Below are 16658 nucleotides of genomic sequence, written 5' to 3'. Positions count from 1 at the left end.
ATACGGGGATCTGTCTATCTGCCTCCACCCTTCTCTCCGGATAGCTCCAAGGTCCAGCCGCTTATTATTTCCAGAAACGGCATGGATGTGACACGTTGTAACAGCAAAATGAAACTCTCCCATATAAATGCTGCAGGATTCTTTTTGTATTGAGATACAATGTGTCGTCGCAATAGTAGGAATGTAAAAAGGATAGTCTGGGCAGCTTTTGGTCAAGGAGAAGCTGGTTTTGGTGGGAATGCCACTCTTAAAATATACAACACCTCCTTCTAGATCGTAAGCTCTTTGAACGGGGCCTTCCGTACCTTTGGTTCTTATGTGACGCACAATGTGGCCATTTTTGGATATCTTGTAGCGTCTTAATGTTCCCTCTCTGCTTTCTCTGAGCTGACGCTTTTCTTCTAACAGAAAAGAACAAGAAGAAAAGATCTGATAGCAGAGAATAAAGCGTGTCTCGAAACGTAGAATCTGCTGGCAGATTGGCCCCATTCGGCCCCCGTCTAGTTTCTCTCTGCTGTAAAGACTCAAACCTTAATCAGTCGGTGGTCTCGTCTTAGATTCAGGCTGGTAAGAGAATAAATTTATGAAGAGACCAAACCGCCGTCCCCTCAAACTATTGTTGGGGTAAAGAAGACCACCTGTCTGGGGAATGCTGAGGGATTGTGGGTCCCGGAGTGTAGAGAAGCATGTTGGGTAGACGCGGTATGGGTGTCGTGCAGTCTTGATTGGCTTCGAATCACAATTGCTCTTTCTTGGAGCTTGGTGATATAATGTATCTGACACTAGATTGTTCTAAATATCATTGTGGACTAGGCTGGTAGAAAAGTTCATCCAGAGCTCATTGGGAGCTCATTGGGAGGTGCTGGGATAAGAATGATGGAGTGCACCGTAAGGTGAGGGAAGCAGAAGTGGTAGAGGGTAATACAGCGAGGGTATTAAACATGCATGGGATAGACATCCGGCTCCTGAACCTAAGACGAGACCAACGACTGATTAAGGTTTTTGTCTTCTCAGTAAAAACTTCAAGTCATTCCATGTCAGTCTCTGTTTCTCTAGTGTTAGATTCCGGTCTCTTGTTGTAACTTTTCTCCTCCTTTGAAATAAATTCCCTCCTGTACTTTGTTAAATCCCTTTCTGTATTTAAATGTCTCTCCTCCATCCCCTCTCTCTCTTCATGCCGGACATACTGAGATCCTTTAGTCTTTCCCAAGTCTCTTGTCATCTTTTCTCAAGTGCATTATTTTACATTTGTCAACGTTAAACTGCAATTGCCGTACTCTCCACAATGATTCTAATTAACCCCCTCCCCCTGTGGTAAGGCCCAGTGGCCCCCCAATCACTATCTAATATATACATTAGAACACACACAGTCACCATATATCAGTTAGATGCTCACTAAAACAGCCTCATTCAATCATTACAGTTCACTCCCATCACACCTATCATCCATCACTACCTCACTTCCATCACACCTGTCACATAACACACATCGCTTCATCACACGTCACATCTATCACATGCCACGCATTATTCCCTAACACCTATCACACACATCATTCCAATCACACCTCACTCCCATCACACCTGTCACATAACACACATCGCTTCATCCCACGTCACATCTATCACATGTCACGCATTATTCCCTAACACCTATCACACACCTCACTCCCATCACACATCACTCCCATCTCACCTACCACACATAACACGTGACATCATAATATTTTAAGTATAAAATTACCAATTTTCAAGTTTATTTAAATAAATTACTGAAAAAAAGTCATTTAAAACACAAAAATCCCTTTTACAGCAGGCGATAAACAGGCAAATCAACCTGTAGCGCTCTTAAAAAAACAATTGGAGCAAAAAAAATTGCTAAATGATTTGCTAAACAGCCTGAAAAACAAAGCAAATGATTCTTTGGATGTAAATATTTGCTAAACATTGGGTAGCCATTAATTCATTTTATAACAGTCCTGATAACCCTTTAATGTTCAAAATATTTTTTCTAAGCTGTATTGCGACATTTCGAAAAACATTTATAGGTCAAAGTATGAAAAATCTTTGGCATGTCATAAAGTGTGAATGCCTCGTAAACAAACGGCATAATAGTTTTGGAGATGTGACAGCGTCGTGGGGTTCGGCCAAATAGTGGTTTTAAGAAAGTAACATCTCTTACAGGAAGCCGTGGCATCAATAATGATGTCATTGTTTAGTTCCATGACGGCTTCTTCCTCTACTGGTATTAGGGAAAAAAAGCTTCTGAATGCGGTTGGAGAAGGCAGAAGAAGGAAGGCAGAAGACAAAAGATAGAAGAAAGAAGACAGAAGATAGAAGAAAGAAGAAAGAATAAACAGAGAACAAGAAGCAGAGTGAAGGAGAAGGAGAGACACAGTTAAGGTAGGGAGACACTGAGCGTGTGAGAGTGAGTGACAGTGGGTCCGGGTGAGTGCATGTGAAAGAGCATGTGAGAAAGTGAGCGAAAGGATATTCGGGGCTCCCTGCTTCGTTTTTGTTTGTTTCATTGGAGCCCTTCCTCGTTCTCCCACATCTGTACGATTTGCTGAAATTGGTAAATTAGGTTAAAATTCATATGAATCAGAATCCACAATGATTTTATTTTTTTAGTATCACGTGCGCATTGTATGAAGTAAGCGTGTCCACCAGAAGATAGTGCGGTATGACTGGAGGACCGTACCAGGCTCGAAAAAAAAACCATTCATACTGAGACTCATAGTAAGGCAAATATTAGCAGAGAGAGAACGCAAACACCGTGCTCAGAATCCAATCGCTGCAAGAAACACGATAGATGATGTTCCAGGGATTAGCGTGTGCACGCACACGCTTTAATTAGGGATATTCACTAACGCAGGCATGATGCACATTACATAGTTCGTAAGGTTGAAAAAAGACCTAAGTCCATCAAGTTCAACCCTTCTACCCAACCTTCCTATTCTTGATCCAAAAGAAGGCAAAAAAAAAACAACCCCTAATTAAGCGACTTCCAATTCTGCCATCAGGGGAAAAAAATTCCTTCTTGACTCCAAGAGGCAATCGGATTTCTCCTTGGATGAAGAAGCTCTAAAATATTAATATTATTCTATTTATATCCCTGTATATCGTGCCTTTCTAAGAAAATATCTAGACCCCTTTTGAAGGCATCTAATGTATTGGATAACACCGCCTCCCTTGGAAGTGAATTCCATATCTTTACTGCCCTCACTGTAAAGAATCCCTTCCTGAACAGGTCACTGAGGAGCTCTTTATATCGGCCCTGCATTTATTTATATAATGTATATCGGCCCCGTATATATTTATATAATGTATATCGGCCCCGCATATTTTTATATAATGTATATCGGCCCCACATATATTTATATAATGTATATCGGCCCCGTATATATTTATATAATGTCTATCGCCCCGCATATATTTATATAATGTATATCAGCCTCGTATATATTTATATAATGTATATCAGCCCCGTATATATTTATATAATGTATATCATATCCCCTCTGAGACGCCGTTTTTCCAGTGTATATAATTTTAACTTTTTTAGTCTCTCTCCATAACGAGTATCTCCCAATCCCCTTATTAATTTCGTAGCCCTCCTTTGCACTTTTTCTAATTCCATAATTTCCTTTTTAAGGACCGGCGCCCAGAATTGTATCGCGTATTCAAGGTGAGGTCTTACCAACGACCTGTACAGAGGCGGATGATATCCTCCTCCCGTGAATCAATACCCCGTTATATACATGCCAAAACCTTATTGGCCCTCGCAGCTGCCCCCTGGCATTGCGCACGGCTGCCAAGTCTGTTGTCAACCGTTATTCCTAAATCCTACTCATTGGTAGTTTTTCCCCCAAGGATATTCCATTTAAAGAATAGGTTGCATTTTTATTATTTTTACCATAATGCATAACTTTGCATTTCTCTATATTGAACCTCATCTGACACTCGCACGCCCAGCCCCCAACTCGGGGAGATTCTCTTTCAAGAAGGACTGTGCCGGCCCCGTGTAATGTATAGTTAATGTGACGAGAGTTGTTGAAAGTCATCTGATGGTCATCTGTGGCCGTGAACCTCTTTGCTCTTTACTGTGCGACGAGACTAATAGAAACCCAGTAAAAAATATACATATTCATCGAAATAGCATTATTTGACATTATTTCGGGCTTTTAGGGCTGTAGAACCCGGCGATACCCTCATACCCAGCAATCATTCCGACCTCCTAGAAAAGAGGGGCAACAGAGGGGGAGGAAAGAGGGGCATCAGAGGGGAGGAAAGAGGGGCATCAGGGGAGGAGAGAGGGGCATCAGGGGAGGAGAGAGGGGCATCAGGGGAGGAGAGAGGGGCATCAGAGGGGAGGAAAGAGGGGCATCAGGGGAGGAGAGAGGGGCATCAGGGGAGGGAAGAGGGGCATCAGGGGAGGGAAGAGGGGCATCAGGGGATGCCTATTGTTAAGTTTTTGATTGTTGCTGATCAAACTGACTGCAAGGACAAGTGTAAGCCAGGATGTTTGTGTGAGGGAAAGCGTGAATGTGTGTATGTGTGTATGGGTGTGCGCATGGGCAGGCACTTGTAAGAGCCGCGTAAAAGTGTGTATTTTAATTGTCTATCCATTAATAATAATGTTTTGGACCTAAAGAGTCTAACACATTTAGAGTACTATAAAGTGCTGTTTTAAATTAAAAAAATAAATTATAGTGTTGTTCTCAACGTCCATCAACTATGAAGGAGTCCACCATGAACCATGCCCATCGCTATCTCTAGTACTTACACAACACAAAGACGGGCTGATTGGTCAAAGATCTTTATCACATTAGATTGATGTTTCTGAATGTCATCTTGTTATGTTATATGTCCTGTCTACCATTTATACAGTGCGGCGGAATCTGATGGCGCTATATAAAACAATTAATAATAATAAGAATCATAAGAGTGTGGGGCGCGTATTGTAACTGGATAACGGTGCCACCTAGTGGCCTTCCTTGAAAAGGACGCCAGAAAGAATTCTCACACCTTTTCTTTAGCATCAGATATTTGCCCCGTAATATAAAGTTTTCAGGCAGCTGCATATCAGTCATTTGTATGATTCTCGCTCTGTTATCTGATCCCCGATCTACTAAACCCCCCGACTCCTTATCATACTGCCTGTGGGGACCAATAGAATGGCTCAGTCTTAATCACCTAGTCAGAATCTCTGACCAGTTAAAGTATATGGAGCAATGTACTTCATCAGCATTACTTTATCAGTATGCAGTACTGGGGAGTTATATTACTGTATACAGCGCTGGGGGTTATATCACTGTATACAGCGCTGGGGGGTTATATTACTGTATACAGCGCTGGGGGTTATATTACTGTATACAGCGCTGGGGGTTATATTACTGTATACAGCGCTGGGGGTTATATTACTGTATACAGCGCTGGGGGTTATATCACTGTATACAGCGCTGGGGGGTTATTACTGTATACAGCGCTGGGGGGTTATATTACTGTATACAGCACTGGGGAGTTATATTACTGTATACAGCGCTGGGGGGTTATATTACTGTATACAGCACTGGGGGGTTATATTACTGTATACAGCGCTGGGGGTTATATCACTGTATACAGCGCTGGGGGGTTATTACTGTATACAGCGCTGGGGGGTTATATTACTGTATACAGCACTGGGGAGTTATATTACTGTATACAGCGCTGGGGGGTTATATTACTGTATACAGCACTGGGGGGTTATATTACTGTATACAGCGCTGGGGGGTTATATTACTGTATACAGCGCTGGGGGTTATATTACTGTATACAGCGCTGGGGGTTATATTACTGTATACAGTGCTGGGGGGTTATATTACTGTATACAGCGCTGGGGGGTTATATTACTGTATACAGCGCTGGGGGTTATATTACTGTATACAGCGCTGCGGGTTATATTACTGTATACAGTACTGGGGGGGTTATATTACTGTATACAGCGCTGGGGGGGTTATATTACTGTATACAGCGCTGGGGGGGTTATATTACTGTATACAGCGCTGGGGGGTTATATTACTGTATACAGCGCTGGGGGGGTTATATTACTGTATACAGCGCTGGGGGGTTATATTACTGTATACAGTGCTGGGGGGGTTATATTACTCTATACAGCGCTGGGGGGTTATATTACTGTATACAGTGCTGGGGGGTTATATTACTGTATACAGCACTGGGGGTATATTACTGTATACAGCGCTGGGGGTTATATTACTGTATACAGCGCTGGGGGTTATATTACTGTGTACAGCGCTGGGGGGTATATTATTACTGTATACAGCGCTGGGGGTTATATTACTGTATACAGCGCTGGGGGGTTATCTTACTGTATACAGCGCTGGGGGGTTATATTACTGTATACAGCGCTGGGGGTTATATTACTGTATACAGAGCTGGGGGTTATATTACTGTATACAGCGCTGGGGGGTTATATTACTGTATACAGTGCTGGGGGTTATATTACTGTATACAGCGCTGGGGGTTATATTACTGTATACAGCCCTGGGGGTTATATTACTGTATACAGCGCTGGGGGTATTATTACTGTATACAGCGCTGGGGGGTTATATTACTGTATACAGCGCTGGGGGTTATATTACTGTATACAGCGCTGGGGGGTTTTATTACTGTATACAGCACTGGGGGTTATATTACTGTATACAGCACTGGGGGTTATATTACTGTATACAGCGCTGGGGGTTATATTACTGTATACAGCGCTGGGGGTTATATTACTGTATACAGCGCTGGGGGTTATTACTGTATACAGTGCTGGGGGTTATATTACTGTATACAGCGCTGGGGGATTATATTACTGTATACAGTGCTGGGGGTTATATTACTGTATACAGCGCTGGGGGTTATATTACTGTATACAGCGCTGGGGGTTATATTACTGTATACAGCGCTGGGGGTTATATTACTGTATACAGTGCTGGGGGTTATATTACTGTATACAGCGCTGGGGGTTATATTACTGTATACAGCGCTGGGGTTATATTACTGTATACAGCACTGGGGGTTATTACTGTATACAGCGCCGGGGTTATATTACTGTATACAGCGCTGGGGGGTTATATTACTGTATACAGCGCTGGGGGTTATATTACTGTATACAGCGCTGGGGGGGTATATTAATGTATACAGTGCTGGGGGTTATATTACTGTATACAGCGCTGGGGGTTATATTACTGTATACAGCGCTGGGGGTTATATTACTGTATACAGCACTGGGGGGTTATATTACTGTATACAGCGCTGGGGGTTATATTACTGTATACAGCGCTGGGGGTTATATTACTGTATACAGCGCTGGGGTTATATTACTGTATACAGCGCTGGGGGGGTATATTAATGTATACAGTGCTGGGGGGGGTTATGGGGCTTTCCACTTAAAACATCTGTTCGAGATTAAGGATTCTCTGTGAAATTCCGAAAATAAAGGCATTTTTTCTGATCCTCACTGGAATCTCAGCGCAGAATGTAAAGACCCCACTTGTAATAAAAAAGATTTGTATCCGTGTTCTGCCATACAGAATGTATGTGATATATACGTATACACAGTGAGGGGAAAGGGTCTCACCAAATATTCATTTAAAATGTTCTTTCTGTTCACTCACTTTGAATTTTTGTTAAATAATAAAAATAATCTATTAACGTCTATTTTTGAAATAATTCTTACTTTAAAGCATTTTTTTTTTTTGCCATCTGCCTAAAACTTTTGCACAGCACTGTAAATCTTGGTTGAGAATAACCCAGGAGAATCAAAAATCATAAAGGATCCCTTCGGATAAAACGATTGAATCTGCCCGGGTTTTATGTCAGAGGAGCGGAAGTCGAGCGTAAAAAATGGACGCTATTCAGCTGTACTTCGGGGGGGGGGTTATTAATCAAAAATGAAAGTTATTTTTTTGTATGTGTGAGCGTGAACATGTGCATTAGCGTGTGTGAGTGCGTGTGCGTGTTATATCAACACCAGGGGGCGCTAACACCCCAGCATTTCATTTACAGAGGGAGGTTTAAGTGAACGCACGATCTCCTCCATAATTCCAGGTATTGACGGCTGGCTAAGAATAATGGGATTTGTATAAATGATGGAAACGGTAAACTCTCCCCCAAAAACATAAAAAATACTGATAATAATCCTGCCAATAAACTCTCTTTATCTGCAGACCTGGAGGCCGCCATTGTCTTTTTGGGCGAACTGATGTTTTATGGCGATGATAACGAAGTCCGTTTCGCCATAGACTTTCATTGGTTAGAGAGTCTGAATTGTGATTAAGTCTGAGCCATTCTATTGTTCCCCACAGGCAGTATGATAAGGAGTCGGGGGGTTTAGTAGATCGGGGATCAGATAACAGAGCGAGAATCATACAAACGGCTGATATGCAGCTGCCTGAAAACTTTATATTACGGGGCAAAAACTACAAACTGCTTAAAACATAGACACAGAGCGATATTTCTGGAAAGATATGTGTTATATAAGAGTGCGGTATTTATAGACTCGAGCAATAAATATTATCTAATAATCAATGGGCTTTCTCATTGCGTTGAGTTATTGGTCAAGCAGCTGGAATGCCGATTGTCAGCCTTCTATTCCCCATGGAAGCTTTCCTCGGAGACGAGTCCCGGTACACGCGCTCCAACCTCACCGACCTCACCGACCTGCACTGACCTCACCGACCTCACCGACCTGCACTGACCTCACCGACCTCACTGACCTGCACTGACCTCACTGACCTGCACTGACCTCACCGACCTCACTGACCCCACTGCCTGTTCTCAAACATTCACTTCATTTTTTACCTTTCCTGTCATTTTTAGGGCAATTGCTGTGACCTTCGTTATCTCGATGGAAATCCTGTCCTGCAAATGCTTCAGATGGTAAGAATGATTTGTACGGCCGTTACCCGAATATACAATAAATAACGATTCATGGGCAACTTTAATGCAATAAAATAGTGGAAGAATATGATCGGCCCCATCCGGCCCCCGTCTAGTCGCCCGTTTCTCCTGCTGTAAAGACTCAAACCTTAATCAGTCGTTGGTCTCGTCTTAGATTCAGGAGCCGTATGTCTATCCCACGCGTGTTTAAAACCCTCACGGTATTACCCTCTACCACCTCTGCTGGGAGACTGCTCCATTTACCTACCACCATCAGTAAATTAGAAGTTTCCAACATATATCTAAGCATCTAACCCTTTATTATTTAAACAATTAGAAGACTTTCTAAAAATGAAAAGAGATATTTTTTACCATCTTTGGAATTTCATAGGAAAAAGGGGGTTCCTATTACTAAAAAAATCATATCCGTTTCTATTTCTCACTTTTATTAAAAAAAAATATGTAGATTGAGAGAGGATTATGTTATATTGCAATACTAAAAAAATGAATAAAATGACCATCAGTCTGTTTCCTCAACTAGAAGAACATTTTGAGCATTATAAAAATTTCACACGCAATATTATAACCCCCCAGCGCTGTATACAGTAATATAACCCCCCAGCGCTGTATACAGTAATATAACCCCAGCGCTGTATACAGTAATATAACCCCCCAGCGCTGTATACAGTAATATAACCCCCAGCACTGTATACAGTAATATAACCCCCAGCGCTGTATACAGTGATATAACCCCCAGCTCTGTATACAGTAATATAACCCCCAGCGCTGTATACAGTAATATAACCCCCCGCGCTGTATACAGTAATATACTCCCCAGCGCTGTATACAGTAATATAACCCCCCAGCGCTGTATACAGTAATATAACCCCAGCGCTGTATACAGTAATATAACCCCCCAGCGCTGTATACAGTAATATAACCCCCCAGCGCTGTATACGGTAATATAACCCCAGCACTGTATACAGTAATATAACCCCCAGCGCTGTATACGGTAATATAACCCCCAGCACTGTATACAGTAATATAACCCCCAGCGCTGTATACAGTAATATAACCCCCCAGCGCTGTATACAGTAATATAACCCCCCAGCGCTGTATACAGTAATATAACCCCAGCGCTGTATACAGTAATATAACCCCCCAGCGCTGTATACAGTAATATAACCCCCCAGCGCTGTATACAGTAATATAACCCCCCAGGGCTGTATACAGTGATATAACCCCCAGCTCTGTATACAGTAATATAACCCCCAGCGCTGTATACAGTAATATAACCCCCAGCACTGTATACAGTAATATAACCCCCAGCACTGTATACAGTAATATAACCCCCCCAGCGCTGTATACAGTAATATAACCCCCAGCGCTGTATACAGTAATATAACCTCCAGCGGTGTATTGGTGGCACCTTGGATTGGACATCTCTGTTAGTGAATAGACCTTCAGTCCCTCTTACAGGCTGATAAAGCTCTGTATCCGGCTATCTCCCTGGTCATTCTGATGAAAGGCTGTGATCAGGGGCGTAACTAGACGCCTCAGGGCCCGGGTGCGAGAATCTGTTAAGGGTTGCTGTTAGCAATCACACTCCTATCATGCCAAGTCAGCCAATACACGCTGGTACAGGGTGGCTGTAAGTGATGTGCAGACCCCATACTGCTGGCAGCATCAATACACAAGGGGGGCAGCTAGCCAGATTTCAGCATGTACTGGCTGACTTGGCATGATAGGAGTGTGATTGCTAACAGCAATCACAGTCCCATCATGCCTAGGTTCCAGCACTTACACATCCATGCTATCACACACACACTCATTTATTCATATAATCATTCATTCACAGATTCATTCCCTCAATCACACACACTCATTCAAACACCCTCCCCACCCCCTTACCTGCACTGCAGCTCCTCGATGCCGCTCACAGACTTCAGCAGGGGGCGCGGCCTCCCTCTGCCTTCTCTGCTAAAGCACAGAGGAAGTAGGAAGTCACGTGAACTCCGCTTCCTCTGTGCAGTCCAGAAGACCCTCCCACAAGTAAGTAGCAGGGCTTGAGGTGCGGCCGCATGTTGGACGCCCCTGCCTTATTTAAAAAAAAAAAAAAACGGAAAAAAGATTTCGGGCGGCCCCTTGGCTTGGGCCCCCCTGCCGCCGGGGCCCGGTCGCAGTCGCGACCCCGGTAGTTCCGCCACTGGCTGTGATTATTACCCACAAGATGTACTAAGCCAACAGCGCCTAAAGTTTCGAACCCCACTTACTGTGAACTACAAATAAAAGGTCCCTCGGCCAATCATATCCCTATACAGCCAAGGATTATGGGAAACGTAGTTTATGACTATTGGAGAACCCCCCAAGTATGAAATGTTAGCCGCCCTTGTATTATATGACACAGTATATTATATATTATATATTATATATTACATGTAAATGATTATATTGAGAGAATCCATCATTTAATACAAAGATTCCGAAGGGTTCTAATGAGTTCTAGACTTCCCGCGTTATTCACTTACACCTGTATCGCTCCACAATAACAAATTCCTCATTTCACTTCTACTTAATGGCGATTGGGTGATAATACGGATTGAAAGCAGAACGAGCGCCTGACAAGTCCCATTATCATCCATTAATTTGCTATTCCAAAGGCATTTAAATCCCAGTCTTCATCTCTAATCCAACACGTGCCTTAACCGCATTAACCGCTAAATACTAAACGTGTTATAAACGGATCTTCTAAATCCCCTATAATGGGTGTTAATGCAGAAATAATGGCAGAAACTTGTGAAGAGATTAAAAGAACATTTGAGATTTGCCAATTTATCTAAATTGTGTGTTATTGGCAGAGGAAGAAACTGAATGGAATGTATAAAGGGGCTGTACCGTCACACCACTATCCCACGCTATAAACGCCCTTAATCATAGCTACCAACAGTCCTAAATTACACGAGACAGTGCTAGCTATTGGCTACATGAGCCAGTGTTCAAATTCCCCCCCCCCCCCTCCGCATTACGTGCCAGAACCCCTGCTTTTTTGGGTAATGTTACTAAACCTAGTCATAGGTGCCAACAGTCCTGAATTAGTCAGAATAGCCCTAGCTGTCCAGGCCTGTGGCAGGACCTGTGAATGATATGTAATGACATTCATGCTCACATACACTTATACATAGACATCCGTGTTCCTATACACTTATACATAGACATTCATGCTCACTTACACTTATAGATAGACATCCATGCTTACATACACTTATACATAGACATCCGTGTTCCTATACACTTATACATAGACATCCGTGTTCCTATACACTTATACATAGACATCCGTGTTCCTATACACTTATACATAGACATCCGTGTTCCTATACACTTATACATAGACATCCGTGTTCCTATACACTTATACATAGACATCCGTGTTCCTATACACTTATACATAGACATCCGTGTTCCTATACACTTATACATAGACATTAACACTCACATACACTTATATATAGACATTCATGCTCACTACACTTATACATAGGCATCCGTGTTCCCATACACCTGTACATAGGCATCCGTGCTCACATACATACATACATACAAACCTCCCTCCCGACATCAGGAGGCTGGTCTTTTTTGGGGTAATGTTGCCAAACCAAATCATAGCTGCCAACAGTCCTGACTGTCCAGAAAGTGTTAACATTGCCAGCCCCTTGTGTTATGTGGCAGGACCCTAACAAGACAAGATGTGAGCTCTTCTGTCCCGACATAAGGAGCACCGAAGCTGGTCTTTTGGGGGTAATGTTGCCAAACTAAATCATAGCTGCCAACAGTCCTGGCTGTCCCGCAAGTGTTAAAACTGCCAGCCCCTTGTGTTATGTGGCCAGACCCATGCATGGCAAGATGTGAGCTCTTCTGTCCCGACATCAAGAGCAAGGCAGCTGTTTTGGGGGGTAATGCAGCTAAACCATCAACAAGAAGGGGATCTGTGGCCCCTACAGGAGCTGGTCCCTGGGGGCCAACCTGTTTAACCTGCCATAAAACAAAAAGAACTGATAAAGTTCCACTTACATTTTATGATCCAATTCACTAGATGTTTGGAATGACGCACATTACTTTCCTTTTTTATTGTCTTTAATGTTGCAAAACCAAATGTAATTGGATACCTTGATACATTGTTGCGATAAAATAAACATTCCAAATGATTAACCCTTTGGGAGTTTGTTCATTGCAATAACTATTTATACACATGAAATATGAGATTACAAAATGCAACAAAAAAAAGAGTCTTCAACAAAAGTGAAATACATTTTCCTGAACAAAAACATGCGCCAGCGTCTGGAGATAAGGAGGAATTTCTCGCTCTTATCACATGGGATCACTTAATAGATCTCTCCGTTCTGCTTTTATCACAGAATCCGCAGAGAAGAAGTCGCTCCTAAGATATTGGGAAAAACCCACGAGATTCTTTAAATTAAATCCAAATCTGAAATTTGGTAAATTACATTTTTTAATAATTTACGTTGATCGTTCCAACAAATTTCAGGTGATCGGAAACAAACATAACTTTTTTTTATTACGGTCGATGTTTCTGATGCTAAGAGCAATAGTGGATTGTGGTGATTTTTAGAATGACTGACTGTGGGAAAAACATTTAAAGGCATTTAATGAAAAATAATCTAATCACATTATATTGCATTTTATTTATATGGCGCCGGCAGATTCCGTAGCGCCGTTACATTACATTTATTTATATGGCGCCGGCAGATTCCGTAGCGCCGTTACATTACATTTATTTATATGGCGCCGGCAGATTCCGTAGCGCCGTTACATTACATTTATTTATATGGCGCCGGCAGATTCCGTAGCGCCGTTACATTACATTTATTTATATAGCGCCGGCAGATTCCGTAGCGCTGTTACATTACATTTATTTATATGGCGCCGGCAGATTCCGTAGCGCTGTTACATTACATTTATTTATATGGCGCCGGCAGATTCCGTAGCGCTGTTACATTACATTTATTTATATGGCGCCGGCAGATTCCGTAGCGCTGTTACGTTACATTTATTTATATAGCGCCGGCATATTCCGTAGCGTGGTTACATTACATTTATTTATATAGCGCCGGCAGATTCCGTAGCGATGTCACGAAACGGAAGTAAAAATGAACAATAAAATTGACAATATTCTAAATCCACAATAAGATGAATTGGCTTCAAGTCAAAGTGGTGCAGAAGAAAGAGAGGCACCTGGTCCTGGGAGCTTACAATCTATTTAGGAGATTGACAGGGAATGAGAGGAGAGGGGCTGCTTGCGTGAGGATGGTTTGATTGCAGTAAGAGATAGATTGTAAGCTCCTCTAAACAGTAAGCAGTTGCCCTTTAAATATAATTAATCCTTTAGGCTCAAGAAAAGAGGGGACAAAAGCCTCCGCTGGGGCACCGCTCCCTGAAAATGCGGTTAAAATATGTTGGGAATAACGTGTGCAATTGATGTTTTGTCCAAGTGGAACAGCAGCTTTAATGCGCGCAGTCTTCCAATATTTTGTATATTGTAGTCGTACAATGGCCGTCTTTTAAATACCGTATTTGCTCGATTATAAGACGACCCTGATTATAAGACGACCCCCCAAAATCTGAATATTAACTTAGGAAAAAAGAAAAAGCCTGAATATAAGACGACCCTAAAGGAAAAAAGTTTTACCAGTAAATGTTAATTCATGTAAACTATTTTTTTTAATAAAAGCTATGATTGAGAAAAATATTTTTTTTGTTTTTATTTCTTGTATTTTCCAGCCTGTCCCCCAGTTACGCACATCTGCCCCCAGGCTTGCCACACCAATATGGCACTGTGGCCCATGATATGCCTTTTAACCCTCTATATGCCACTGTGCCCCATGGTATGCCTTTTGACCCCCTATATGCCACTCTGCCTCCAGAAATGCCTTATACCCCTATATCCCATTCTGGCATTTAGGGGGTTAAAATGCATATTATGGGGCAGAGTGGCATATAGGGAGGTATAAGGCATTTCAGGAGGCAGAGTGGCATTAAGGGAGTTAAAAGGCATTGTATAGAGCACTCTGCCTCCAGAAATGCCTTATACCCCTATATGCCACTCTGGCATTTAGAGGGTTAAAAGGCATATTATGGGGCAGAGTGGCATATAGGGAGGTATAAGGCATTTCAGGAGGCAGAGTGCTCTATTAAATGCCCCCTTAACGCCACTCCAGAAATGCCCTATGCCCCCATTTAACTAACACACACACACACACTCTCTCCCCCCCCTCCCCTCCCCTCTCCTCTCTCCCCTCTCTCCCCTCTCAGCCCTCTCTTACCGGTGCTTCCAGCCGGGGCAGCGGGTTGACGTCGCCTTCTGCTGCAGCCGGAAGGAGGTGGAGTTGGCAGCGGGGGTTTGTATCCGTCCGTCGCGTATACTTTCCCCGGCTGTCAGAGATCAGAGATCTCTGACAGTCGGGGAAGGTCTACGCGACGGACGCAGACAACCCCCGCTGCTAGCCACACCTCCTTCCGGCTGCAGCGGACGTTGTCTACGCGGATCGCGTAGACGTCAACCCGCTGCCCCGGCAATACAGCAGGAAGCACCGGTAAGTGTGTATGATGGGGGGGGGTGAGACAGGAGGATCCAGGTCCCCTGCAGCGGTGCGGGGGATCTGGATCTTAGTCTCCTAGTCTTTGAGGTCTGATTAGAAGACGACCCCGATTAGAAGACGAGGGGTATTTTTCAGAGCATTTGCTCTGAAAAAAACCTCGTCTTATAATCGAGCAAATACGGTAATAATCAGATATCATGCTGTGGGGGGGTCCGTTGATCAAACGTAAATCCGTGATCCCGCTGAGTAGACCCACACAGCATGTCATTTATTATAATCAAAATTAAATATTATCAAAGTAAACATTATTTCATTTTATTTATAAAAAAAAAAATAATAATAATTAAGTGGGTTTTTGATGGTGGTGGTGGTGGGGGCAATTAATTTTATTAGCATTATTTTTTATTTTTTTTTATTTTTTTAAGGTCAAGCTAAGCAAAATATATTCTACGTTATTATGGGGCAAATCGTACACCAGTATACCATGGTGATAAAAAAAAATAATAATTAAAAAATATATTTATTTCCCCATAAAATCCAATCTAAATAGAAAAAATGATGGAAACGTAACGATTTATTTTAACATCTCCTACTTCTAGTAACTGTAGTATTTAAAATGAAACCTATATATTACATTTGACCTATACATGCGCTAACCACCTTAAAAAAGCCACACCTCGTCATTTTCAGTGGCTGGATGAATATGAGGCTCGTGAAACATTTATTAAACCCGGATCACCGAGCGGGTTACAGGAGATTGTCCGCGCTGTTTGCACCATAAACCCAATTCCACGTCTTTATTGCCCGTTTCTGTTCACTTATCACGCAGTCTGTTTGTCTTCACACAGCGGCCCGGCACTTATCACGCCAGAATGTCATAAAACCCACTTATTCTTCTCTTTATACGTTTTACACTGCACAGGGCGGTTCTCTCGTGGGGTTTATTCACCAAACCATACCAAGGTTCCAAGGTAGATGATTCCTCATTGCTTTTACGGGCAAAAAAAAAATAAAAAAATTCCCACATTTTGCCCAAAATTCGCTATTTTGTTCGTTATTCGCTAGGTCTGAATAACTCCAGGATGCAACCAGTCCAGTTTCTTCTCTCTTTATGGT

The sequence above is a fragment of the Sceloporus occidentalis genome, unplaced genomic scaffold (assembly GCF_023333645.1).
Source record: "Sceloporus occidentalis isolate IW3139 unplaced genomic scaffold, rSceOcc1.0.p SCAF_232, whole genome shotgun sequence".
NCBI lineage: Eukaryota > Metazoa > Chordata > Lepidosauria > Squamata > Phrynosomatidae > Sceloporus > Sceloporus occidentalis.
Note: the sequence above shows the minus strand (reverse complement) of the source record.